At 34.5% G+C, this 26,797-nt stretch overlaps 1 long non-coding RNA gene across 1 annotated transcript in view; it reads right to left on the reverse strand.

Annotated features, from left to right (window-relative positions):
* Window positions 1–2,171: 2,171 nt before the first annotated feature.
* Window positions 2,172–26,797, reverse strand: part of LOC141570378 (uncharacterized) — a 425,177-nt gene continuing 400,551 nt past the window's right edge. The window contains exon 3 of the long non-coding RNA XR_012494382.1: window positions 2,172–2,256. This is a non-coding gene — a long non-coding RNA (uncharacterized LOC141570378). The remainder of the gene's footprint in view (window positions 2,257–26,797) is intronic.

The raw sequence follows: 26,797 nt of genomic DNA on the forward strand, positions 1-26,797 counted from the left end.
TGGGGAAGTGTGCATAGTCACATGGACATGAGCTCACAAAATACAGACTCTAAAATGGAAAGAACAGGACACATATATTTGTATAAAAGAATGGCTTTCGACAGTGAAGTATGGGGGCAACCATTGGCTTACATGCCTGGCTCCCTTCTCCTTGGAAGAGTGAACTATGATGATTTCCCTCTCACTTTAGTTTGTTTAAAACACACAAGATTAAATCATCCAAGCTTCTTTCTTGTATAATTAGTTAACTTTCTTGAGCTACCTATCTGTTTACATACAGACTATGAGAATGTCTATCTCTGTATAGACAGCTTTGAAGAATCTAAAATCACCAATGAAAGGATACCTCAGCCTTTGCTAATAAGAGAAACTATCCTACACGTTGCTAGGTCCTCATTTTATCTAACTGTATGACTGATGTACTGATTGCCTATGTTTGAGGCAAAAAGCTCTGCATCTCTGCTTCTGCATATAATACTCCATTATCTTTATTTGTCCACAGCAGTGGAGAGTGAGTGCCCTCCTTACATTTTGTGCGCAAGGCACCTCTCTTTCCTTACCCTTGTCTGTTCCTGCTTAGTCAACTTGTCAAAAAACCTGTCAGGCATTAAGTGAAGCATTTGTTTCACCTTTCATTAGCATTTTCATTGTCCTTGACTCTTGGGGGTGAAAGCTTTCTGGATCAAACTTAATCTTCATCCCCAATTAACTGATGCTCAGGTAGAACCTGCAGATCAATACCTTACCAAGATCAGCGTCAGCAGAAATATTCTGGACAGCGTGAACACTTAATTTACATTACTAAAAAACAGGGATGGATTTTGTTCCCCACTCTTTTTAATTTGGACCTTAAGGGTTTGAACCTATAGACTGCATATATGATACCCCAGCTATTCAGAGTACAAATTTAAATATTCTTAAATCTACATGATCTATGATTTGGGGCACTAGTAATGGCCTTGACAATGAAATCTGGTGTAAGATCAAATATTCTAAAATACTATCTTTTTTTTTTTTTGATAAATTTTCTTTAATATCCAATTGGCTTTCTCTGGTTTAATGACTATCAGTAAAAAAATATTCATTATTCTACATGTATAGTTTGTAATGTACCTTTTTTGTGTTTTTTTTGTGTGTTTTTTTTGTAGAGTTTACTCTACATTTTTTTAGTTAGACAACCAGGTAGTATTTGAAACACTTCTGTGTCTATGACAATTAGTGAAGAATATGTAGATAAAATATTTTTCAGGAAAATGAGTTACATCCATGATCATTGACAAATAATTCTGGCATAGAATCATCCATTTCTTCATGTGTTGCAATGGACCCAAACTAACTTTATGAAAAAGACTCCAGAAATGCACTTGAGTTATTTCTTGTTCTTCTGTTCAGGTACACATCCTGATTAAGTTCCATAAGTTTCCTAAGCCATCTAACTATAATTTGTGTCAAGATTATTGTCAAAGCATATGTAACTTATTTAATCAGCAAAAAATAATACTGGGACTTTAAGTTCATAACAGATGAAATAACCTTTGTTGTTTTTTTAAAAAAATTTCTAATAGAAGGCCAGCTATGGAAAAAGTACTATTTAATGGAAGATTTCCTGTAGAAATAAATATCAATTTCCCTTGCTGTTCTGAGTTTTACTCTTGGATAAGACCAAAACAATTTTCTTAGAAACCAATTGTAGTTTGTCTTCTCAAAAAAAAAAAAAAAAAAAAAATTACATTTGCTGAAAATTGCCCTTGGCAGTTCCCATCAGTTTGAAGACTGATGAGAAACCGTGATATAAAAATCTTTGTTATTTATTACAGTAATATTTTTAAGGATGTACCAACTCTAATATTTGCTTTCCTGTGTATGAAGACTATGGGAAAATTCCCACCCCGACAATCATACACACAATTGTACTTAAACCTATATTATTTTGTTATCGATATTAAAAATTGTATTATCTATTGGCTCCTTTTTAAGGTGACATTGTTGGTATACTTTTAACTTCCTCCTTTTCTCCTCTTTTAATACATCATTTATGATACAAAAAATAGAATTATAAAAACAATCCCTTGTATTCATATTTTATTGCCAATCTTCTGTTTCAATAAATATAAATGGCATATACGTTTGATTTTCTTTTATAATCTGATTTCCACTTCAGGTACCTGATGTGGTTGTCCTCCGAGTCATATGTCCAGGGTTCCTCATAGTGAAAAGTAACCCCTGACACCTGTGGGCTCTCCAATGCAGTCAACGCTAAGGATTAAAGCAAAATACAAGAAGTTAGTATCTCTGTCATCTGGGTCTGTTTATATGTGTATTATCAGATCCAATCATTATGTTGTTGGAGCAAATGTCACTTGCTTTTATTATAATAGTAATAACATATGGCATTGAACCCTAAGAGTTCAATTCAAGTGAATGGAGCTGAATATTGTTATCATGTGGGGATGGGGGTGTGGAAAGAGAGTCATGTGGTGCATTGATCCCATCAGACTTTGCGGTCTAAACCAAGGATGCTGCCTTAGTGTCACCTAGAGTCAGCTGAAGTAGGACAGGAATGGGGAGACTGAGGACAATGAGAGGTGCAGAAGGGTTTTTTCCTTAAAAAAACACACACAAACAAACAAAACAAAAACAAGGTGCTTTCTGGCTTGCTCACTGCTTTCTCTTTTTGCTAATGCTGTTGCCTGCAAAGTGTTCTTATTTATCCATGGGGCTGGAAGTAGATCACAAGAAAAAGAATTTTGATTTGCAATTTGATTAAGTGCATTTGCAGAAGCCTCATTTTTCACTAGTAAAATGAAGACTCAGAAATATCCTTCACGTATAGATGTCTATATGGAAGGCATTGTATGTGTAAAAAGTTGCAATTAGCTATTTCACACCACTCAATTATAAATAGAAATAAAATTCCTGAACTAAATGAAAATATTACCCTAATTATAACATATGTCAGATAACATTTAAATAAAATAAAACAAGCATAAATTTAGGATACCCAGCTTGCCTTAGAAGTCGGATTGGCCAAGAAGCAGCCACAAGACTGCCAAGCGCCCATGTGCATCTTTGAAGATCAGTGTGAAGACAGGTATCCTGCCTACACAGGTGACCCTTTGAGGTGCTCTGTGAGGTGGAGATTGTTCCACGTTGCTGCTCATACGCACAGATCCATCATTAGTTGAAGATGTCATCGGAGAGGAACAGTGCTCAAAAACCAATGCATTGGGGCCCAATATATGATACAAATATTTAGCTGTTCTCAATTATATCCTTTTTTCTTTAATTTCAAGGCTCATGGGTATTGTACACTCAGAAGGAAAAAATGGTATTAGTCTGGGATGGGAACTTGCCTTAGATCTACGGAGAAATAAACCTATACATCTTTGGGGATTATATGCATGTGTTTACTGCTTCTCAGTGTTGTTATGAAGTGAAGTGATTTGAACTCTAAACTCTATGAAGAGCTACAGTACTTCAGGCTGTCGGAAATTCCACTTGTACAGAATGTATGATGAAGGGACCAGTTCCATAAACAACAAAATGTACACATTTGGACCAGTTTCTTATGCGAATTCTACTTTGGGGATAGGAGTAGCAAACGAAACTATTTTCCACTATATCCTCTTCCCTAAGCTATTTTGCTGTTTTGTGAAAAATCACGGTGGTTAGATTTTATAAGGATGCAATGTCAACCTGAAAGGATATTACATTCTTTTTAGCAAAGATCAAAATAATAACACCACTTCAATTTGATCTTGTTTGGTTTTTGTGATATCTGCTGTAAAGGAAGGTGATTTATTAAATTAAAATTACATGTATTGCATATATGTATGTATATGTATATAGAGAGAATATTCTCTGATGATAAGGAAAATAAATGTAAATTTGTCAATGGTTCATATGATCTTTTACTCGATGTGACTATACATAGTATATAGATTTATGTGCTAGATATTACATTAATATTAACATTAGAGATCAAAAAGCAAAAATGCCTCTATTTCCTAACATGACATAAGAGACTTTGGGAATTTGAAATTTTTCGATGACAAAGACAAAAGCTTTGTGTGGATTTCATAAGAAATCATCTTAGAATGTGAGAGTGCTTCACATTGGCAGGTGGTGTTATCTGGTTCTAAAATGTGGAGAAAGAACCGGTGTGGCTGCCAGCAGATGGGTGCTGTATAGAGCGTGTTTCCCCGAAAATAAGACCTAACCAGAAAATAAGCCCTAGCATGATTTTTCAGGATGACATCCCCGGAACATAAGCCCAATGAGTTTTTTGGAGCAAAACTTAATATAAGACCTGGTCTTATTTTTGGGGAAACATGGTACCGCCCTTTTAGATAACATACAGAGTAAAAGAAGGAGAAGTGCTCCTCGTTTCAGTCTTTTCCATCAGACAAAAGCTTTGTACTCTTTTTCCTTTCCTTCTTCTTTCTGGATGAGATCCAGCACCTAAACTCCAGTAGGAACTGGACTCCATTTTTTTTCTATTCCTCCCACTTCAATACTCAGAGTTGATATTATCTTTGGTAATACTGAACTTAGATTACTGCTATAACAGAGGTATATATCATGTAATTTAATTTAACCAGTAATATGCAACATATAAGATATTGTACTAAAAACTGAAACATTCAAGCGAATAGCTTGGGGTAAGATAAAGTTAAGGCTAAAAGATGAGGTGGAATCTGCAAAGCACATTCAGAAAGTGCAAATCTTATGGGAATTCAATGGAAGAAATGATTATATATGTTTGATGGGGTAAAGATTCTTTGGTGACAGGTTATTAGAAATAGATCTAGAAACTGACAGGAGAACATAGAGATTTTTTAAAAAGAAAAGAAAAACCAGTTACTTGCATAAGTAAATATTCATGTTGGAAACTTTGGGAATGTTGTGGTGGAGGGTTAAATGTAGATATGATAGATGGCAGAATATTGGAAAATTTGACATAAGCTTTGAAATGCAATTTAGGACAACTACCTTGGACCTTAAATGTCAGGGTAGGACATAGCCACGATTTTCAGACAGCAGCAGCCAGCAGTGAATATTTACCAAAAGGATATTATGAGATGAGTGATGCCATCCTATGAATATTATTCAGGCAACTGTTTACAAAGCAAGACTGGAGGAAGAAAATATTAATGGTAAAAAAGTTCAATTAAGAGGATATTTCATGCTCTTTTGACCTCTGAAATTCAGATGCCCCTTCTGTGAAAAATAACAGCCTCATAGCATTGTTACAAGGATTAAATAATATGTGGAATGTAAAAGAGGGCATGGAATCAATGGTAGCTCTTGTTGTAATTATAAATTATGTAGATTTAAGTTTTATAAAATGGGAAAATACAGTTTCTTTAATAAATCTGAAATAATATCCTCTGATGGTTTTGAAAATGTACAAAGAAATAATATTTATTAAAGAGCTTTGTGAGCAATGGAGTTCTGCAAATGTATAACATGATGTTATAATTACTTGATTAATAATCTTCAAGAATAGGTGAGTGGGAAAAATGTGTTGCTGCAAGAATGTTTGATTGGATGGTAGTAACAGAGAAAGGGGGAAAGTTTGGAGTGGAAAAACAGAGCTTGAGATGGTGTTGTTTTATTACTGTGGAAATATTTAGCAGAGAGATAAAAAATATATATATTCTGGAGCCAGAAAGAGAGGTTAATATGATTAGGAATCATCCACCATATATCATCCGAAGCTTGGGAAATGGATAGGTGTGACTGAGGGTAGAGTACATAGAAAGAGTGAAAGAATAGATGCCAAAAGATTTTCTGTATGTTGGGATTGAATTATGAAGACGAGAATTTCTGAGAGATGGAAGGATAGCTAAATTTTAGTAATCCCTTCACACATCTGTTCAGCTAATATTATGCACATACAAGCAGAGTCTCTATACAGTCATTGCACACTGTAACTCAAGGACATGAACAAAACATTCACTCGTGAGTGGAGGAGAAAAACATGCAAGCAATTACCCATTTATGATTTATACACCATGATAGAGGTGGCCTGAGGAAATGTCAGTATTTACTCTTCCAAGAAAGTCCTGGAAAGGCACAGGAGAATAGAAGCAACAAATGCTTAGATCTGCACTATCTACCCAGCAGGACAATGGGGAGGGCACTTCAGGTTTGGAGAGCCCATATAGGGAGTCATATGACCTGAGACAAGAGAAAGAGCGAGGACATGCAGCATTTGCAGCAACATGTAGGTTAGAAAGTCTGTGTGACATTGAACAAGGTAAGGGGAAGATTTTCAAAAAGGTATCAGTATCAGTTGAAACAGTGCACTAGATGTGTTGTTAAACAATAATAACAAAAATAACTGTTTAGGAAATGATTACTCAGTGTCCGGCATAATATTGCTGCAAAATCATTTTTTTTAATCCTTACTACAATTCTGTGATATCACTAACACCCCCATTTAAAAGATGAAAATACTGAGGCACCAACAATTTAAATAAATGGCCCAACATTAAGTGTTGCCCACTATTAGGTGTCACAGTTGAGATTCAAAACCAGTTCTATCTACCTCTGGAGACCATGAACATTCCCTCCCATTCCCAGGAAAGATCAGTGTCAAAACAGGAGTGAGCAATGAAACTGTATTGAAACAGTGAATGGGTAATAAGGAAGGGAACAAAAACTATCTTTAAAATTGAATTTTTTCTAGCTAAAATTATCTGAATTAAATAGAGACAGAGATTGCAAAAGTGAGTTGTCACCAAAAAAAAAAAACAGAAGTGAGAATCAAAATAAAAGTATATTCATCCCTTACTATGTAATACTCACAGAGGGGTCAGTAATCTCCCATCCCCGTGGTCAACAGTCCTATGAAACAACTCTGAGAATCTTTGAAAAGCTCTGGGAAGCCCAGAGACCTCCCAACATATCCAAAGTGGATTACTATCTTTTTTTTTTTTTTTTCGTGAAAACACCAGTGTTCAGGGAACTGGTAAGGATTCTATGCAGCATTGTGTTTCCATGGGCTACTGTGGCACCAGAGATTGTTAGCCTCCTGTGCTATGAGAGGGGTATGGCTTTTTTTTTTTTTTTTCACATCATCATTGGTTTATTTAAATCAGATACCAGTGTCCTATTATTTCTGCAGCAGGTGCCACATATTGATAAGCAGTGTGGTATAATTCTCAACTCCATTCTAAAATTTTTATAGGAAATATTTCTTCAAGTTCCTATCCCGCATGAAACAGCCTTACAAACGTAAATGTGGAAGACATATGACATGTGTCTTTTTTCAAAAGAGCTAATATTTCTTACAATCCTCATTTTTTTCCATCAATATAAACGTAAACAATGAAAACCATTAGTGACTAGATGCACGTCACTGGCCTGATTTCTGTATAATTAAAAAGATGCTGCTGAAAACAGCACCCACTCTTCAGGGAGTGTTTATAGACACCAGCAAAAGCATGTCAACACTGAAAACAACATCTCCCACCCCTCAAAAAAACAAAAAGATGCAAAAATACTTTAGATGTAGGTAGCAATTAACCTGCCACTGAAGTTGGCATTGAATTGAATCCTGCAAACATATCCCTTTCTCGTAGACCCCTAAAGGAATCTATCCGTGACGAATGCTCATTTTCTGCTGGGTAAGACACTGTGCGAGTGGAGAATTTCACAGTTCACCAGAAGGATTCTATCACTTTCCTTCTTTGGAAGAAGTCCAGACTTCATCACGAAGGTGCATCACATCGTGAAACTGCAGAAAGCAACATATGGCATGATGTCTCTGAACAGCTAAAAACGGACTTTTTGCTACAAAACATAGTTGTGGAATAAACAGTATATGTTCAGTATGTGCAAAATTTATCAGTTTGGCATATAAGAAACCTATATATTGTGAACAAATAAAACAATATAACTGGGGGTGCCAAAAAAATGCATACATATGACTGTATTCATCTTTTGTTATCGGTATATATTGAGTATTACACTTTTAATACTGTTTTTGCCTTTCTTAGAATGTGTATACATTTTTGGCACCCTCTGTGTAAGTAAACACTTCTTTCAAACATGTTATAGTAGAAATGTAATGTACAATTTATCACAGTATAGAAGCTATCATAGTCTTTAAATGGTCAAGGATATTAGACTTAGGGTGGTTTACAAGTGATTAAAACGACTGCCAAAATTCAGGAGTTAAGTAAGCAGACACTAGTTTTTAAATGGTTTGTTGCAACCATAAGCCAAGCTCCATTTTAAAAAGATTAAATAACCAGACCCCCCACACAAACTTGCACTAATGGAAACAATTAAAGCAGCGTTATCTGAAACAGTTATTCATATAACATTGTTTCCATGAACTGTGTTAATTTCTCCAGACTGTCAAATATTAAAATCTGATAATCAGTTATAGATAGCAACCCACACAGTCATAAGGATGACAAATTCAGTATAACGGCACGTTTCTGATGTTGTCTTTTCTGTGGGTTTCTGCTGCTGGAAATTCTGTCTATTGTTCCACAATGTACCTAGAACTGCAGTGTGATTTGGTGGCCAAACGGTCGATGCTGTTGTTCTATATCAGATGCAAAAAGAATATACTCAACAGTAGCATGAAATGGATAACTGTAGTCTGCCACATAAATAACCAATTTCTACTTTTCTCTGTAAAGATATTTAGCATAATGAAGTCTGAATTGGGTGGCACTTCATATATTAAGCAAATGCATGCATGCATATGTCCCTCTTTTTTATGCTGGAAAATATTTAGCAATATATTTCATAAAGTCAGGTGGTGTTTCCACTTAAAGGCTATTGTGAAATGTATTAATTTCCCAAGAAACCAAAACAAAGTTAGTAATGTCATATATTGGTACCTTTACTTAATTTCATGTGATTTCCTGTCATATAATATTATGATTGGTTTGGGTATAAATGCTGTCCCTTCCTTAAGTTGCTCGCTCTTTTGTTACATTAAATATTTGAACATTCTTTTTCTGTAGATATGACTTATGGCATAATCAATAAATGTGAATGCAAACACTTAGAAGGTAATCTGGGTACATGTTGATTTCCCTGGACTTCGAATCTGGCCAACAACATCATATAATCAATAAACTTAACACCAAACAGGTATTTACTGCAAATACATGATGATGGAATGCAAATATAAGAAGTACATTCTTGCTTTGGGGGAAATTCCTTGATATCTGAGCTGTTCTCATTACATATATATAGTAGCATTTTACTTTTAGACTGCTCCAGAAATTTCTTTCACTTTCCATATACACAGGCGCCTATTAGGTACCTCTTGGAAAGCTGAGAGGCTGTTTCTCATACTACATTCTAGAAGTCCCCCATTGTCACTAGCAAGAAAAGAGATATATAAGAAAAGTAGAATAACTTTCCATGATGTCTCCTCACATGATACAGAATTACAAAAGTACACACACACATACACTCACACTGTCCGTTTGTACACAGAGTACTTACCCAAGTACTCTACTCTGCATCTAATGTAGACTTCCAACAGCTTTTTCTCTATAGAAAACTTCTAGATAATACAGTATAATAACACAGATATTCAAATTCCACTCAGAAAAAAAACACCTGCATTTTCTCCATGATGGCATTTTTATGAACCAGAACAAAATTTAAACCAAAGAAAATTTCCTCTTGTTTATAATCAGACTAATGACTTTCCAATATATTGTTTAAATCATGCAAAGGTCTGCTATCCCACAATAACATTTCCTATACAGGTCGCACAATAACACACACACACACACACACACACACACACACACAGTTTATCAGCTTAATAGTGGACTTCATTTTAATTTGTAGTTATGTAATTGGCCAAAGAGTTAGTATTTTTATGACCTTTCTTCACCTTTTGTTAGAATCCTGTTTGTATTTCTGAATGTGACCTCATGTCCTGTGCTCGTAGTAGAAAGTAGATAAATTGAACTCTAAAACACACACAATAACAGACAGTACTGTTTAAAGATTAATAAGTGATCCCACCACAGTACTTTAGCTGCCTACAACCCAAAAATATCTTTCCTGTGGTACTTCCCAGGCAATCCCTGAGGGATCAATAATCCAAGAGCACTAGACAGATTTGAACTTATCTATCACAGCTCTGATTTTCCTCTGCGCACTTCATGTTTCTTCTTAAAAGCATCTAATTCACTGCCTGTTCACAGCATTCATTCCTTGAAGCAAAGGACCGTAGGAAGAGCAAATACAACTTTTATAAGACATATTGTAAGTGAATTCAATCCATTTTCCCTTTTCACCCATCAAAAATTCAAGACCATGCACTGCTCAAGATTTTTCTTTTTTAAAAAAAGTCATTTGATGTTCACATCTCTTAATTTTTGCCAGATATAACACTGCACATCTCTAACTATGTTTTGCTCCTAATGCTGTCTCAGTGTGTGTCACACCAGGATGCTCAGGCACCCCATCTCAAAGCTTCCAAGCCACCAAGTACCTGAGGGACTTCCATTTGATTCCTCTGCAGAGAGCACATATGTCCTCTGCAGTGGGATCCTCAGAGAGGGAGAAGCCAGGGTAAAGAATTTAGAATTCTGCCCCTGGACTACTGACTTCTCCCTCCGTAAAACAGACTGAAGAATCAGAAACATTCCCACAATGTTAGAGCCTCTGCTCCAACCTCTGGTCTCCAGGTTCCTTCTCAAATAGCACAGGCAAAGCCTCTCGTAACAGAAAATGGCTGCAGAATCCGTTCTGTTATGACTTAACCCTAGCATGAATAATTCATCTCACGCAACTTAGTGTCTTAGGACTGTTTGACTAGCTAAAGTTTATAATAGTGCTGGCTTGAATATACTTTCTTCCGTAAAAATAAGTATCATATACATAAAAATAAACACAACAAACATGAGAAGAGTGTCTCTAGGTACTTATGTCTCTGTGTATGCTGAGATGTTGACAATAACAGCCAGGACTCATTATCTGTAGCCCGAAGAAAAGGCATGTGAAAAGGCCAGATGAAAAGAGACAGCTAACAATTAAAGATGAACTAGATAATTCAAACCAAACAATTTCCTTTGGAGTTAAATGTTCTAATTTGTCTCTATTGAGGCATTAGCCATGTAGTTTTCACATCACTTCTTTTGTGTATAGGCCATTAAAAAGCACAGGGAAGAAAATTACAACGCTCTCTTGCAAACCTCAACTAAATTGAATTTCTAATTAACATGGTTCTTTCTAATTTATTATTTATGTTGTCTTCAACAGTAAAGGTAGTAAAATCATTCATTATTTAGTATTCTTTAAAACAATTATATTTGGCGGTGGTGAATTTCTTGTCTTTCTGTTCTATCTTAGGTAAAGTTATTTTGAGATTTCCAACACTCCCTAGATCAAACAGGATATTCTGTCCAATAATTTTCATTTTACTGTCCCCAGGATAAGAGAACATCAGAAAAGCATAAAATAAAATAAGAAGGTTCCTAATAAATAACTATTGTTATAAAGATTATAATTTACCTTTAAAAATACCTATTTGCAGCAATTACTAGTGATAAGTAGTCAAGTTGTTATTAAATGTTTGCATTGCCTATCAATCAAAATCAGCCGTTATAAATAAATACATTCTAATGAAGAGACTGATGGAGAAATGATGAGTTTTGCTTAACAAATACTTTAAAAATTATTTTTCATCATTTTTGAGCTATTGAAAAGAAAGAGTCATTCAATTTTCAGTTTAATTTTTTGACCCCATAGTGCAGTAAAAATAAAATGAGGGGAAAAAAATAACACTTAATTTGATAGAACTGGAATGAACTTTTGGAATGAGCACTTTCATCCCCACAAAAGCACTGAGTGTTCTGAAGTGCAACCTGTACTCGGTGCTACACTAATGAAGATATATCAGCTGTGGCAAACAGCAGGATTCCCGTTATTACTACTCCTATGTGCTAGAAAGGCATCTTAGCAGGTGATAACTCCCCAGTGCATCTTTCAAAGATGACCAAGCCTATTTCTTGACATGGGTTACCCTGAGGAATTACAGTATCCTTGTAGCCGACATTGTGACACATCAGACAGCCTGCCGAGGTTCATTAAATGAATGGCCCACTGTCCATTTTGTTCTAGTTCACTTCGAGATGAATGACACATCCCAATGTTTTGTTTCCCTGAATATATCACGAGTTGTGAAAGTTCTAGACACAAATGCCGTAGGAATAGCTTTGCTGAAGGAATGTTGAGTACCTTGGTCATTAAAACTCTGAGAGCTACATATGAATTGCCACAATATATGTGCTTTCAGAATTTATGTCAAAGTGAAAGCTTGGATTACACTGAGAACTCTATGTAAGTAACCATATCATCTGCATTCACTTTGATTACTGAGAGATACAGAACCCAAGTTGAAGCTCAACCATAGAAATTACCACGGCACATAATTTTTTTAAATATTTATGTCCTTCCCATGGTTGCATTGATTTTATAATCATTTGCTCTTCAGGTGAAGATTCTCTTTTTATTTATTTTTCATCATTTTGTCACCAAATATATCATTTTCACCACTGATTTTAGGAATTAATTAGGAGAATACATAACTTAAGGAGGGAGGCATAATAACAAACTAAAATATCTGAAAGATTGTCAAGTAAAAGAAGAAACTAATAGATACAGTGATGTACAACAGGGGCCAAGAGATTGAATTCAAAGGAATCATCTCTTCGATCTATATGAGCGAGACCTCTAATCCATTCTCTTGGTGCCAAATGCAGTGTGCTTCCCTTAAAAGCTGTGGCATCTTCAACATAGCACAAGTTTAAGCAGTAGCTAAATAACCATCCATCTTGCACATTGACAAAAGTTCCTGGATTGGAAGAAAGATTAAACAACAAGCCCTCAAAAATCTCTTCCACTCTATGATTTCATAACTAAATATGCTATAGTTAATGAGCCATTTGTTGTCTCCATGCGGTGAGTAAATTATGGCATGTGTTTCCATGCTATCTCCCTGCCAGATCTAGAAACTAAATACATTTAGTCTATCACCAGCACAAATTAGAAATGGGGGAAAAATATGCCACAATGACTCAGAGTCTGAAGCCTGAATATTCATTTAAGAACTTCAGATTTATTGTTGGCAAACCTTCATAGTCTATATCACATCATTACCCAAAATATGAGGAATGAAAACAAGAGTAACATTGATGCTTTTCAAATTAAAATATGAAAGGAGTTTGATAAAATACATTTTCATATTCTGAATATTAAAAAGTAGATTATGCAATTGGTCATGACACAGATAAGTTTTTTATAAAGAAACTTAATTTTTATATTTTATTTTTCAATTACAGTTAATACTCGATGTTACTTTTATATTAGTTTCAGGTGAACAGCATAGTGGTTAGATATTTATATAATTTATGAAGAGATCCCCCCAATTAGTCTAATATCCACCTGGCATCATAGATACTTATGAAAATGTTATTGACTATATTCCCTATGCTATACTTTACATCCCTGTGACTATTTTGTAACTACCAATTTGTATTTAATCACTTCACTTTTTCACCCAGTCCCTTAACCCCCCTCCCATCTGGCAACCATCATTTTGTTCTCTGTATCTACGAGTCTGTTTCTGTTTTGTTTGTTCACTTATTTTGTACTTTAGATTCCACATATAAGTTAAATCATATGGCCTTTGTCTTTCTCTGTCTGATTTATTTTATTTAGCCTAATACCCTCTAAGTCCATCATTGTTGTCACAAATGGTAAGAACTCAATTTTTTATGGCTGACTAATATACCATTGTATATATGTATCACAATTTCTTTATCCAATTGTCTTTTGATGGACATGTAGGTTGCTTCCATATTTTGGTTATTGTAAATAGCACTGCAATGAATAGCGTGTGCACATATTTTTTCAAGCTAGCGTTTGGGATTTCTTCAGATTAATACCCAGGACTGGAATTGCTGGGTCATAAGTACCTATTTTTCAGTTTTTGAGGAACCTCCAAACTGTTTTCCATAGTGGCTGCACAATTCACAATCCCATCAACCGTGCACAAAGGTTCCCTTTTCTCCACATCCTCACCAGCACTTGTTTGTTCATTTATTGATGATAGCCATTCTGACCAGAGTGAAGTGTATCTCATGTGCTTTTAATTTGCATTTCTCTGATGATTAGTGACCTTGAACAGCTTTTTATAGGTCTATTGGCCGTCTGAATGTCCTCTTTGGAGAAATGTCTATTCAGGTTCTCTGCCCATTTTTAAAATGGATTATTTGTTTCTTTGTTTGTTTTTTTGGTGTCTTTTTGGGTGTTAATTTGGTGTGAAATTGTGTGAGTCCTTTATAAATTTTGGATATTATCATTGGCGAATATTTTTGCTAGTGTATCATTGGCAAATATCTTCTCCCATTCAGTAGTCTGTCGATTTGTTTTGTTGATGGTTTACTTTGCTGTGCAAAAACTTTTTAGTTTGATGTAATCCCATTTGTATATTTCTTTTGTTTCCCTTCCCTAAGGAGATATATCAGAAAAAAATATTACTAAGGGTAATGTCAGAGAGTTTACTGTTTATGCTTTCTTCTAGGAGTTTTATGATTTGGTGTCCTTACAAACTCAAATCCATTTTGTGTTTATTCTTATATGTGAAGAAAGTGTTATTTCTTTTTTTGCATGTATCTGTCCAGTTTTCCTAACACCATTTATTGAATAGACATTTTTACCCCACTGCATGTTCTTGCCTCCTTTGTCATAGATTAAATGACCATATAGGAATGGGTTTATTTCTCACTCTATTCTGTTCCAGTGATCTATGCCTGTTTTTATGCCAGTACCATGCAGATTTGATTACTATAGCCTTATAGTATAGTTTGATATCAGGTTGCATGATATCTCCAACTTTGTTCTTCTTTCTCAAATTGCCATGGCTATTTGGGGTCTTTTATGGTTCCATATAAATTTTAGGATTATTTGTTTTAGTTGTGTGAAAAATACCATTGGTATTTTGATAGAAATTGTATTGAATATATACATTGCACACACATACATTTTAAAGTACATCCCATAATGTAAAATATTTTTATTCCTATCACTGAAAGTGTATAAATATTTGTTGTGGGGCGAAAGTTGAAAGTCCACTGCAAGCCAGTAAACTAAATTGAAATGGCAGATTTAATACCCACTCATATCTATCCTTATATTTATGCAATATAGGAAAGGTAAACAAATCCTGAAGTCACTAAATTATTCACTGAGGTGAATCATCTTAAGTGGATAGACAGCTATATTACATATAAATATTTTAAGTGGACAAAGAACTTTATAAGTAGATGGATTTTTCTTTTTTTTGCTTCCTTGCACATTTGATAATCTCAGAAAGGTGTTACTGTTTTGACATTTTTTAAAGGGATAATTTAAAAAAGCATTTTTTACTAGTACACAACAATAAATTAATATAAGCAGAGTATGCATATGTAGAAGTGATTACCTTATATTTAAGCCATTAAATGTTTTAAGATTACATAAGTATGAAAGTTTTAAATCTTAATGCAAACTTGATATTAAGCAAACTCGAAAAACAAATGAATCAAGAATGATTGGGGAAATGTGACTGCAAAGTAATCAGTACTAAAGATCACATGGAAACATGCAAATTGAAACATGACACTGTGCCATTATATGACAGGAGTGACAGACACTTTTATTTTTAAATTTTAAAAATTATGGTATCAGTGTCTTGGGGAAGCATTTAGCCCAAACCCTATAGGAGTCTAAAGAACTCTGGTTGCCATCAAGGTCTTTAACTGCTATGAACTCCAACACCCCTGATCTTTTAAGATCAAGAGTCTCCTGCCTTGATTACTTAATCAAGAAAAAACGATAATAATGGCAACATAAAAATGAAAACCTGCCTGGCCCCTCCATGTTACCTAAACACATGGCAAACACTGTCCAATTTATCCTTATAAATTCTAGCCCCCATTTTCAAATTTGGCATCTAAGTACAAAAGGGACTAGTTCTGCATAAATTGGGGATCTCAAACCATGGCTAAAATGCCCTGCACTTCAGAGAAGTAGATTGGAACCAGACTGTAATTCATTTATAAGATAGCAGGACAACAGAGGTTTACAAGCAGATAACATCAAACTCAATTTTCATTAGAGATTTTTAAATTTTAGTTACAAAATATTTTATAGAAAAAGGTAGAAAATAAAATGTAGTAGAAACTCTGATACCTACCAACCAGATTTACCAAATGTTCATATCTTGTCTTGTTTGCTTCAGATTTCCAAGTTTTTTAAGAGTAAAATTTAAAAGATATATACAAAAGCCACCACTCATCCCATTTCCACGCCCATTTTACCAAGAGGCAAGCTCTACCTAACGATGTTGTCTTTCATTCAAATCAGTTTAGACATGTGTGTATCCATAAACAATATACAGTATATTTATTTTAATTGTAACTTTATTATATATATGATATATATCACTCTGTAACTTGTTTTTCCATTAAGCAATATTATTTTATGATTTCTCTGAAATTTGTACATCGAGTTTATTTTTTATAACTTCTTCATAGTAGTCAATTAAACCACAGCTTATTTCCCCATTGCCCTATTAACTATATGTTTGTAATTTTTTACTATGATAAAAGTGCTACAATAAACATTCTCTGTAAGTCTTCTGTGAACATGAATCAGAATCCATATGTGAGTGTGTGAAGTAAGGTGGGAAGAGGAGAAAGGAAGAGACAGAAACAGAGACACAGAGAGACAGAGGAAGAGCTGTAAATGGAGAGAAAGATTCCTGAAATGGAATCATTGAGATGTAGGTTTTTGCTAATCTAGTTATTGCCAAATTGCTCTTCAAAATAGTTATTCTAATTTAAACTCTTACCAGCTCTATAAGCAAGTGTCCTACTTTCCATATCTCAGCAACACTTAGCTTTATCAAATTAAAGTTTGCCAACTTAATAGGTATGAAATGTATCTCATTGTTATTTTAATTTGCAGGTTATTAGTGGTGAAGTTAGCTGTGTTTTCATAGTATAGCATGAGCCATCAAGGTTTTTTCTTATGTGGTCTGTGGACTTGTACATTGTTGATAGAAGTTTAAAATAGTCTGACAGTTCCTCTAAAGAACATTACTTGTAATGGCCAAAGGTAGAAACCACCCAAATGTCCACTAACTAATGAATGAATAAATATAATGTAATATATGCATAAAATAGAATATTAGTCAGCAATAAAAAGAAATGATGTTCCAAAATAGGTGAATCTTGAAAACATTATGCTAAATGAAAGAAGTCAGTCACAAAAGAGCACATGTTATATTATTTAATTTAGATGAAGTGTTCAGAATACGCAAATCTATAGAGATAGAAAGTAGATTAGTGTGAGAAAATAGACAGGGTTTCTTTTTGGTATGACAAAAAATGTTCTAAAATTGATTGTGGTAATAGTTGCATAACTGTGAGTTGTACACCTTAAATGGGTGAATTGTATGGTATAGAAACTCAATCTTTTTGTGTGTGTGTCTTTTTCTTTTTTTTTAATTCAAGTTTATTGGGGTGACAAAAGTAAAGTTACATAGATTTCAGGTGTACAATTCTGTAATACATCATCTATATATATCACATTGTGTGTTCACCACCCAGAGCCAGTTCTCCTTCCATCACCATATATTTGATCTCATTTACCCTTATCTACCTCCCCTCTCACTCCTTACCTTCTGGTAACCACTAAACTATTGTCTGTGTTGATGAGTTATTTTTCTTCATTTGTTTGTCTTGTTCTTTTGTTTTTCAGTTTTATAAGCTAAATCTTAATAACGCTGTTATAGAAAAGAGAACAAAGCAGAGAATGGAAAAATAGGAAAGTGGAAAAGGATACAGTGAGAAAAACTAAAATTAGTTTAAAAAATAAGACTAAAAATTAAGAGGTATTGTCTTATTCAGGAAGCCAATAAAATAATCAGTTTCCAGAGTAAAAAAAAATGCAGTGTTTAATATCTCCTTTAATATTTTTTAATCCTCAACATTCAGATGGAAAAATAGGTCACTGATTTTGATCAATAGTATATTGAGCTTAAAATCTATAGAAGATATATTTACATTAAGACACCAATACTGCACTCCTCTCCAAGGGGATAATTGAATAAATGTTAATTTATCAGAAGCTTTGAGGCTTCTTTAAATGATTTCTCTCTTTTTTTGCAATAATTGATCAGTTTGTTTACCAAAAAAATCAGAAAGAGAAGTCCGGCATACTTTCTGTATAGTCGCAGACATCTCATTCAGATTTTGCTGCAACGTACCACCCTATTGGTCACTCAGATTGGTTTGGTTTATCTGACTGGCTATATAGGGTCATCTTACTACCTTCATCCCATGTAAACTCTTTCCAGTAGAGAACAGGTTACAAGCGCAAACATATACCCTAAAGAGAAATATAGGTTGTGGGAGTTTGATTTTAAAGGATGTTCAAAGTAAAAAGGAAAAAGTCTTAAGTGTAATTTTAACTACTATTTTTTGTGGTTAGACACAACTAAAAATCACTGGCAATCAAGGTAAGTTTGGGATCTATTCAATAGATACGTAATGAGCAGTGACTATGGGCCAGTTAGTGCTCCAGGCACAGTAGTAAACAAAACTGACAAATTCTTTCTTGGACTCTACACTTTGGTGAGGTGTAACAGACAAAAATCAAATGGATAAATGAATTAATGAGTAGCCTCTCAGAAAGTAAAAAGTACTAGCAATAAAACTTCGGCAGAGTAAAAAAAATAAGACTAATAGTAAATAAGGTGCGTTTTTACATAAAGGAGTAAGGAAAGGGCTTTCTGATAATGAGATATTTGAACAAAGAAGGAAGTCAGGAGTTGAGCCATGTGGATATTTTCCTCCCTTTAAGAAAAAGAAGAGATGGAGAACATCACAAGCATAAGGAGCAAGAATGTAGGTCAAAAGATGTGGAAGTTGGAAATGTATAAAAACAGTACTGCGGCAATTCAGAGGAGACAGAGTGGTTTGGACAAGGGTGCAAGGATTGGAGGTGGGATAACATGATTAGGGTTTGGATGTATTTTAAGGATAAAACCAAGAGTTCATGATGACACATGAGCGAGAAAGAGTAGTTACAGCTTGCTTTAGGGTTTTGGCCTGAGCAAATTGGAAGAATAGAGCTGCTGTTTTTAGACTGTGGGTGATTGAGCGTTTCATAGCAAAAATTAAGAATTGTTTTAAATATGTTAAGTTTGAGAAGCCTGTAAGACTGCAAGCTGAATTTATGTGAGGTTCAGAGAAAAGTTAGTACAAGGACATAAATTTGGGAGTCAGCATGCAGATGAGATGCACATCATTGAATGAGATCAATTAGAAAATCCCTACTCATAAAGAAAGGATTGAGTCACATGGCACAGGAATGCTTAGAGGTCAAGTCAATGAGGAGAAACCAGAAAGGATACTTTAATATCTCATTTAGGAGAGCACTCAATGACATGAAGGAGAAACAAGAGATTTTCTGGTGGTCGAGTGAAGAATGTTTTTCAAGGAGGAGATATGATGGTCAGTTGTATCATATGTTAGGGATAGGTCCCACTAGATGGGGTTTAAGAATTTAATCATTAGATTTAACAAAATGGAAGCTACTGATGATCTAGAAACCATCAGTTTTTGTGCATGAATAGACATGTAAACCCAGATAAATTAAGGAAATTGGTGATAATGAATCTACATATTTTGAGGAATTGGGGTGCAAAGGTGAGCATAGAAACGGGGAGGTGACTGCAGGGGTATGACAAATGTATACCTGGAGCTATTACAGCATACGTGTACAACAATGGGAATTTTCCAGTAGGAAGAGAATAACTGATATGAAGAAGAAAGAGAACAGTAGAGACAAATGGAAATGAAGGAGCAGAGGGTGAGTTGTCATGAACATGATTATCCATGTAAATGTTGGCCATGTTTTTATTCTTTTTAAAAAAAAAATTCTTAATTTAAACTCCTCTAGCTCTTAACAAAAAAAAAAAAAAAAAAAAAAAAAAAAAAGAAAGAAAGAAAGAAAGAAAAAATAACAACATAGAGACCTTAAAACAGAATGATTTAAGCTCTCAAACTATCTTACCTTCATTCCATTTATGGAAATATTTTCAGTATAAGCAGACTCTTTTTCAACATACTGTATGCTGTTGCCCTCCAGTTTGTGTAATCTAAACATGTTTCTGTTAAAGGCCATCATAACCTCCAACAGAGAATCGAATGACATTTATTCAAGCTTCAGTGCCAGATTAACGTGCCAGAAGTCATGCTGATACCTACAAAATGTTGCTTTATGTTTTTTCCCTGAGATTTGCAGCCAGATAATTTAGCTTCAGGCAATCAAAGCTTATTCCTCTTCAAGGTTGATTTTTCCAAAAACAGCTGTTTGTAGTCTAAAGCTACATTTGTGTGCGAGTCATTAACACTGTGTTTGCAAGTTTGCTTTTTTTTCCCCCTGCATGGATTCTATAAAACTGTATCATGGTTTATATTTTATTTCTTAACATTCTCCAATGTTAATTCATCCTCTGGTGTGGGAATATATGAAGCATGACTTCAATCATCTATCAGTCAGATCTTCTTGGTGTTTAATATTAAATGTTTCAAAATATATCACATCCCCTTTACTCTATTCCTCATGTACTTAATGATGCATTATCTAGGGCAACTTCTTCTTTGATCCAACTGTACATTAGTTGGTGAATTTAAACAATAATTTATTAAATTAGGCATTAAATGTGCTAAGATTAACTCTAGGCACTAATTATTTTCCTGTACCACATCACTCATGCCACTGTGTGAGCAAGCATCATTAATCCTAATAGCCAATTATTCATACTTTGGATTTGACCCTCTAAATGTTCCATTTAAAATATCCAGTCAAGTTCTTATTAATTTGAGAACCTTGAACAGAAAAGATAAATGGAAATCTCAATATAAATAAATTGCTTTTAAAGTTTGGGTATTTACTCCACATAGAAGTTGCTTTCATTATATGGTGTGAGAAAGGGATCAAACATTCATGTTCCTTTGTCCAGAGACCTAAGACCAAATAAGTGCTCCCATCACCCAGTGGATGATGGAGGAACAGTATAATGACTTCAACATGGAAAATAGAAGAATGGAAAATATGCCCAATGATTACTTGTAACATTCTGAAATCCCTCTGGGCTGATATTCAAGGACTCCCTACCGTAGGATGTAAAACATTTCTTAATTAGTTCACAATTCTGCTCCTTGGAAGGAGCTTCCCATCCATTGTTCTAATTGGTCTTTATTTCTCCTCTCTGGGTGATTATTCCATTCCCATTACTCTACTTAGACATACACTCTGGGCATTAGAAAAGGAATTGTCATCTTTGTAGAATGACCACCATTCGTTACTTATGATTCCATGGAGAAGGCTGGGGATCCAATAGTCATTTTAAGTCTTGAAGAGACAATTTCAGAATTTCTTAAACTATATTGTGGTTTCTTTGGCAGTACAATCCTCTTAACAGTCACATAGGCTTTTTATTTAGTTGAATCCAGCCTATTCCATGTATCAATTACTGCACCCATAATGTTTCCTAGATTTCTCAGACTTTTTAAATATCCCTTTGCTTTCTCATACAACTGACTTTTTTTATTTCTCAAATTCATTGCAGTTCTCTGCAACCTATCTGACTTTAGTGGAAGACCACACATTTAGTTCCTTTTCCTTGAGTTATTGTTTTTCTAATTAAAAAGATTTATTGAAACTACCTTTACACTGAGACATCTTGTTGATTTAGAGGTTTTAACAAAATGGATGTATCAGCAATCCTCTTGATTTAAATATTGACTGTGGCTGAGATTTAATCTGTCTTTATTGGTTAAAGCATTTCTCCATTTTATCTATTATTATTTGGGGTAAAGAACCAGCTGTGTTTCCACCTCTACAAGTCTCCAAATTCCTGATCTTTCTCTGTTCTCTTTCACAACAACCTTTGAGACAGTGACAGCAGATTCTGGTCTCAAGTCTTCTTTGTAATTCCTTGTCAGATGCAGTCAACAGCTAATACGCGCTAACAAACACTACTATTATGCTATTTTTCAATTTATTTTCTTAGAGTTACATGCTCATTAAGTACATTGTCTGCCTTCCAAACTACTGCAAAGCTGCAGATTTCCAACTACTTTCCCAATGAAAATCACAGAGTGCCATCCTTTCAGCCTCCAATAACAAAAATTAAAATCACTATAAGTGCATACTAACATAATAAAAACTTATGGTATTTATAGTGCCTTTAGATCTTTTCTATTGAATAAAAAATATCAGGACAATGAAAGTTATGGCACAGTCACAAACAACCCTGAAATTTCCGTAGTTTAAACAAGTTTATTTCAGACTCAGGTTACATGTTCCATGTGGTTCATTAAGAAGATTTACTCCATCAGAGAACTTAGCTGATGAAAATTCTATAATCTCACATCCTTCTATATTCTCACATCCATTCTCACAGCCAAAGAATGCAAAGGGATCTCGTGAATCACACATTGCTCTAAAATTATTCAGCTGGGAAGTAACCAATATCACTTCTTCTCATATTTCATTGGTCAAAGTAAGTCATATAACCATGGCTAACTTAAAGAGGGTGCAATCCATGCACAGAAAACAGCACTAATTATTTGTATACCCACATATCAGCTTTTTGCATGTCCTGACTGCAATTATTAAACTATGTTTCATGATAAAACATTATTTTATGCCCAACATCATTACCATGTTTTGTGTAACTTAAGAGAATATAATAGTAGGCTTGATCATTTATGTTCTGAATAATTTGAGATATAGAGCTTTATAAAAAATATGAAGAATCAATATTATCATTAGTATATTTTACCTTTTGTAAGGAAAAAAAAATATTTTTTCCTACAACGTACTTTTCATGGAGGGTAGAAGATTTGTACCGTCTACCTAAAGGAAATTTTTGGTCACTATCTGCTCACTATCTCCTATTCACAGAAGGAAATGTGGCTCCAACATACAAGACCCTGAGTCCATTGTATAATTTAACTAGGTTACTATCCTGTAGGTAATTGCTATACTGCTAAGGTTTTTGTTCTCTCTCTCTCTCTTTCTAAAGTGCCTACTTATAAGCAGTGTATACTCCCTCTGCTACTTCCTGTATATTAACTTCTTCCTTTGTATTAATTTCTTCCCAGCCTGTAGAGGAAGCTAACTCTTTTGCCAGTGACAGAATGAGTATATAACTTCAATTTATGCTGAAAGTTTGTACAAAGCTGGATTTTGGCCTCTAGTTCATGCTATATTCATTATCCAATATAGACATACCTTAATTTCTGCCTATCTCCTGTTCATATTTTCCATTGGCTCAGCACTCAGAGCAGGCATGATTATTTCACCTGACTTAGAATGAACAAAACATTGCAAAAACAAACAAAATCCTTACAAATAGGGAAAAATCAGGAAATTAAGGGGCCAAATGACACAAAGCAAGGACAAAACATCTTTTATGATACCATGGTGGGTTTATGTAGCCCTGAATCTGGTTTCAGTAGCTACATGCCATAGGGATAGGGACTATTAGGTGGTGGAAAATCAAGCATGGATTTGACTACATTCCTGACACAAGCTGAAGTTTTCTCACATTGAAAATAAGGCTGAGACAGGTAGTTATTTAATTTCAATTAAGGCTGACATCAAAGTTGGCAGAGCTTCTGTATACAGGTTTTTAAGGTATTGCTGACAGAAATTACTACATTCTATTTTCAACCAGGGTTATAGTCCCAAAGCTTAAATTGCAAAGGGCATATAAATCCCTTACACCATAGAGCTCTAGATTATCAATTATCAACTAACACTGTATTTCTGTATAACAAACTACCCAAAAGTCAGTGGCTTAACACAGTAACTATTTAGGTTCAACAGGAACCTGTAGGATTTGGGGAGGTTAGCTGGGCCGTCACCCTAGTCTCAATCACATGTTTGTATCAGATATGGGTCAGGTACACTCTCTATTGATTTTGACTGAGTTTTCCCACATGTTTGGGGACATGCTAACTGTTGGCTGGGCCATGATGGCCTCCTCTCTCTTAAATGCAACTCTTTCATCCCACTAGTAGGTGGGTTATTTCTCATGGTGGAGGCAGGGATCCAGATGAGCAAGAAGTTGTTCTCTTGAGACCAAGACTCAGAACTAGAACTAGAACTATTAATTCCACAACATTCTATTAGCTAAAATAAGTTATAAAGCAAGTCCAAGTTCAAAGAGAGCGCAAACAAAATCTACCACTTTAGTGAGAAGAACTGCAAAATCAAACAAAGTATATGAATATAGCAAAAGATAAAGAAATTTGCCCATTTTGTAATTTATCACCACTTTTAAACTTTAATGCACTGAAACACTGCCTCAATTGTTCCTCTGTAGATGTATTGAATGTCACCTAAGAACAAAGAGAAACTAAAGATTATAACTTCTTAGATTCATATGGTGTGCTACTGACTTCTAGACAATAATCTCAAGTTGGTTCATCATCGTTAATTAACTAAGCCCTGACAAAGGCTTTTGATTTTAGAGATCTGGGTATTGCAGCCATCAGAGTGGAGTGAATGTTTTTGTCAGCCAGCTGAAAAGCAGAGACTTTTTTGATTGAGATATTATACTTAGGTTGAGATAGAGGAAAAAGTACATCATTATTAATGATTATAAATTTTAATTCTCTGACTATAGAATTCAGATTTGCTCAGAATATTAATGAGAAACCATATTAGTTTTAAAAGCAAGTTGAATCTTGCTTTCAGAATAAGAACAGTGGGATAGTAAAATCAAATATAAGGAAATAAAGTCAGACTTACGTATATTATTTTATTAATTGATAATCGAGGGTGTGGGACCCCAAAGAGATTTAAAGAAGAAATGGAAACAAGATCACAGAAAAAAATAAAATAAAATTATGTTCATAGGGACAATCCAGATCCAAAAAAACTATTGAGAAGCATTCAAAACTGCAGATAGAGAGTCTATAATAAGCGCAACTGGGAATCCTTGGATTAAAAACAGAAACAGGAGGTTGAAGAAAATTCAGAGAGATTTCAGAAAAGAGGACTAAGAAAGTCAGTCTCAAAAACTTCAAGCAATATTTTATTATTTCAAGGGAACTTTTTATTGTGTGTGACAGCTTTGTTTTGTTGTGCTTTTATCTGAGAAAGCATTTGATATATTTCTTGCAGAAATATGGTCAGAAAATTTATGAAGTTAGATCTCTAAAGATGACACATGGAAGATAAACCATCCTAAAAAGACCCATAAGAGACAAAAATAGGTAAAATACTAGTCTAGGTTATATTCTGTGTAGAATTATCCAATGTGATCACAGGGTTGATAAAATTTGTGTCTCAGTGTCTTCAGATCTCACCACGGAACACATTTCAAGGGAGAATCTAGCGACATATAATAGGAAAACAAATGTATGGGTTCAAGAGCAGGTGGGTAAAAATGGAAAGCAGACATTACAACCTAGCCTTATACATGGTAGAGGAAATAAAAGAAAAATCTGAAAAACACATGAGAGATTTAAAACCCAAATTGGCTTATTATAAATGATTAAGAGTATACAAAATCAGTAAAACAAACTAGGGGCATATTCCATTGCTACATGTAAGTTGTGAGTAGAAGCGATTCAACCACTACGTGAAATAATATCAGTTACATACACATTATCTGGAAATTCAAAAATATGAAGAAAAATAAGATATTAATAAACAAATATTTAAAAAATAAATGTTTCTACTCCCTGGGCTCCTGAAGATATTGTTTTAGAAAAAATATATATTGGCATGATTCCCACCTGAGACATAAAAAATGGACTAAAGGAGTGTCCCCAGGAAGTAAAATTAATAGCTCTAAACATTTCTAGATGTGATACAATAGCAAACTTATTGTTGTCAATGGCTAAAAATGATTTAGGAACTGTTAAACAAAAATCTCCCTAAAACTCTGGGGCCAGATCTCCAGTAAATTGGTCATTCTGGTAATCCTGTTGCTATTGAAAATTTTAAACTCCTCCACTTCTAGATAGATGCAAGCTCTGGCAAAATAGTCTGCTCTGATGGTTCTTAGTTTTTTTAATCTATGAATGGCCCATAAAATATCACCTACGTTTCCTCTTTTCCTGTGAAGAAATGTTGCCCAATTCATGATATGGGGGTTGAATGGAGCTTGGGTATTTGTAAAGTTAGAAATCATAGGCAAAGGAGGGTTGTTCAGCACTGCATAGTCATCTCCAGGAAGAAGAAATTTGGAGAGTCTGCCAAAAGAATACATGTTGGAATACAAGAAATTGGGACAAAGAAAAATGTGAGCCTGTGAATCCAGATTTGTAAGCTTAGTGAAGTCTTAAAAATATGGGCACATCATTCACAAAAGGAAGAGAAGGCTCATCCTCAGTTTGAGTGTCTAGAATCCAAGGTTTGAAGGAAAAATGAAAATCAACAGAAATATTAAGTATGAGGGATCAAACCTAAGGGTAAAACAGAGGAGTCCAAAGTAAATCCTGGTACTGAAAGTGTCACTGCTACAAATTCCAAAAATTGGCAGAAAGACAGGAGTATTCGAATACCGTACTTTAAGAAAGGAGGTCATTTGGGATTTTCCCCAAAAATATATGTGATCATTGTGGAATCATAAGTATCCTTTGAATAAGAGAGTTCTTCCAATTGATATTAAGATAGGATCTGAGTAATAGATTCCAGAAAAATGGCATAGATTGAGATGCAT

The sequence above is a fragment of the Rhinolophus sinicus genome, linkage group LG03, assembly GCF_036562045.2.
Source record: "Rhinolophus sinicus isolate RSC01 linkage group LG03, ASM3656204v1, whole genome shotgun sequence".
Lineage (NCBI taxonomy): Eukaryota > Metazoa > Chordata > Mammalia > Chiroptera > Rhinolophidae > Rhinolophus > Rhinolophus sinicus.